The 2,500-nt window shown below is 43.2% G+C and overlaps 3 non-coding genes across 3 annotated transcripts; all 3 read left to right on the forward strand.

Annotated features, from left to right (window-relative positions):
• The first annotated feature begins 851 nt into the window (after positions 1 to 851).
• Positions 852 to 924, forward strand: TRNAT-UGU (transfer RNA threonine (anticodon UGU)). The gene has a single exon. It is a non-coding gene; the product is annotated as a tRNA-Thr (tRNA).
• Positions 925 to 1,993: 1,069 nt separating this feature from the next.
• TRNAL-CAG (transfer RNA leucine (anticodon CAG)) lies at positions 1,994 to 2,076 on the forward strand. The gene has a single exon. It is a non-coding gene; the product is annotated as a tRNA-Leu (tRNA).
• A 288-nt stretch (positions 2,077 to 2,364) lies between these two features.
• On the forward strand, positions 2,365 to 2,437 carry TRNAT-UGU (transfer RNA threonine (anticodon UGU)). Its single transcript has one exon. It is a non-coding gene; the product is annotated as a tRNA-Thr (tRNA).
• Positions 2,438 to 2,500: the final 63 nt, after the last annotated feature.

Here is a 2,500-nt window from a genome sequence, read left to right on the forward strand (position 1 = left end):
AACCTCACTGTCCTGAAAATATCTATGGATTGACCTGTCCGGCACGGTGGTCTCAAGGCTACGTTCGGGTTGTACGCCTCTGTGGCGGCCAGTGTTTGGTTTCTGCTATCGGCGGTCATTTTTATTTGAAACGCTAAGTTTTGAACTGTGCGCATCAAGAGATGCCAGCTACCTCCTTGCTTATCTTTGTCTTTCATCAAGTGGATTTTGAAGAGGAAAACCGACTTTTCAGGCTCATTGCCTCTCAATTACTAATCTCATACAAAAAAGACGCATTCATGTGTTTTCTTTCAAGACGTGCAAGAGAAAAATGCAGATCTTCTAAATTCTACACTATGGACTAAAAAGACATAGCTATTGGGCTGCCTTCCTTGTTAGTAGAGCTGAGGGACTAAAGTAGGATATGACAGAAGTTCCATTTGTCGCTCTCCAAGCTGTCTGCGATAGCCGGCGCTCACTTGCCGGTCAAGCACAAGCCACTCAGGATGGCCGAGCGGTCTAAGGCGCTGCGTTCAGGTCGCAGTCTCCTCTGGAGGCGTGGGTTCGAATCCCACTTCTGACATTACTGCTTTATTTCTTGCTCAAAGCAACCGCGATCTATCGTTAGCTTGCTTGGTATCGCCAGCTACATTACAACTAATTGGATGACGATATATTGCTGCTGCTCTAGGTGTGTTCTCCAATTGTTTCTTTTCTCAGCAACATATTTCAGAGAAGCAAACTGGCTATGCCCTTCAAGAGAAATATTTTTTCTTCCTACCAGATTAATTAACCTTGGTTTTCCTTGCAAGTTGGATGACGACGTTCCACATGTGGGGTTTTGACACCCCCCCCAAAGAAGTTTGAATCAGGGCTCCATAGCTCAGGGGTTAGAGCACTGTTCTTGTAAACCAGCGGTCGTGAGTTCAAATCTCACTGGGGCCTCTTAGACTCCCACATCACACTCTTTCCAAGTCAATCACAGTTTCTTTTAGCTTTCTACTTTTCCGTGGAAAACTGTGGATGTGCACAATGAAATACAGGGATCTATTTATTAACCAGTGAAAAGTGCTTTGTTCCATACATAACTACTCAATTTCTACCACAATTCTATTTGAATCTATTCTCCAAGTTACCTATATTCACAACATGTTGAAAACATTGCAATTCCACCATCAGGAGTATTAGCCATTCATTAAACAAACCTCACTGTCTTGGAAAAGTCTACGGATTGATTGAAAAAAAACAACTTTTGTTAAAAGACACTTGCCACCTGCTAACCAATCTCACAGAGGAAGGAACACTTTCCATTTTTATTTTGGAAAATAGAACTCAAGCTTGAATGTTCCATGCATCTGATAATTACAGAGGTAACTTAGCCAGGAGTCAACGCATCACAAGTTGGAATGTTGGAATCAATCCACTGGGATACATTCTGTTGAATTTCAATTATCTCCTAGATACATATATTCACAACATGCTGAAGATATTGCAATTCAGCCTTTGGAATGCCCATATGCGCCACTTATTAAACAAACCTCACTGTCCTGAAAATATCTATGGATTGACCTGTCCGGCACGGTGGTCTCAAGGCTACGTTCGGGTTGTACGCCTCTGTGGCGGCCAGTGTTTGGTTTCTGCTATCGGCGGTCATTTTTATTTGAAACGCTAAGTTTTGAACTGTGCGCATCAAGAGATGCCAGCTACCTCCTTGCTTATCTTTGTCTTTCATCAAGTGGATTTTGAAGAGGAAAACCGACTTTTCAGGCTCATTGCCTCTCAATTACTAATCTCATACAAAAAAGACGCATTCATGTGTTTTCTTTCAAGACGTGCAAGAGAAAAATGCAGATCTTCTAAATTCTACACTATGGACTAAAAAGACATAGCTATTGGGCTGCCTTCCTTGTTAGTAGAGCTGAGGGACTAAAGTAGGATATGACAGAAGTTCCATTTGTCGCTCTCCAAGCTGTCTGCGATAGCCGGCGCTCACTTGCCGGTCAAGCACAAGCCAGTCAGGATGGCCGAGCGGTCTAAGGCGCTGCGTTCAGGTCGCAGTCTCCTCTGGAGGCGTGGGTTCGAATCCCACTTCTGACATTACTGCTTTATTTCTTGCTCAAAGCAACCGCGATCTATCGTTAGCTTGCTTGGTATCGCCAGCTACATTACAACTAATTGGATGACGATATATTGCTGCTGCTCTAGGTGTGTTCTCCAATTGTTTCTTTTCTCAGCAACATATTTCAGAGAAGCAAACTGGCTATGTCCTTCAAGAGAAATATTTTTTCTTCCTACCATATTAATTAACCTTGGTTTTCCTTGCAAGTTGGATGACGACGTTCCACATGTGGGGTTTTGACACCCCCCCAAAGAAGTTTGAATCAGGGCTCCATAGCTCAGGGGTTAGAGCACTGGTTTTGTAAACCAGGGGTCGTGAGTTCAAATCTCACTGGGTCCTCTTAGACTCCCACATCACACTCTTTCCAAGTCAATCACAGTTTCTTTTAGCTTTCTACTTTTC

The sequence above is a fragment of the Pelobates fuscus genome, chromosome 12, assembly GCF_036172605.1.
Source record: "Pelobates fuscus isolate aPelFus1 chromosome 12, aPelFus1.pri, whole genome shotgun sequence".
Classification (NCBI taxonomy): domain Eukaryota; kingdom Metazoa; phylum Chordata; class Amphibia; order Anura; family Pelobatidae; genus Pelobates; species Pelobates fuscus.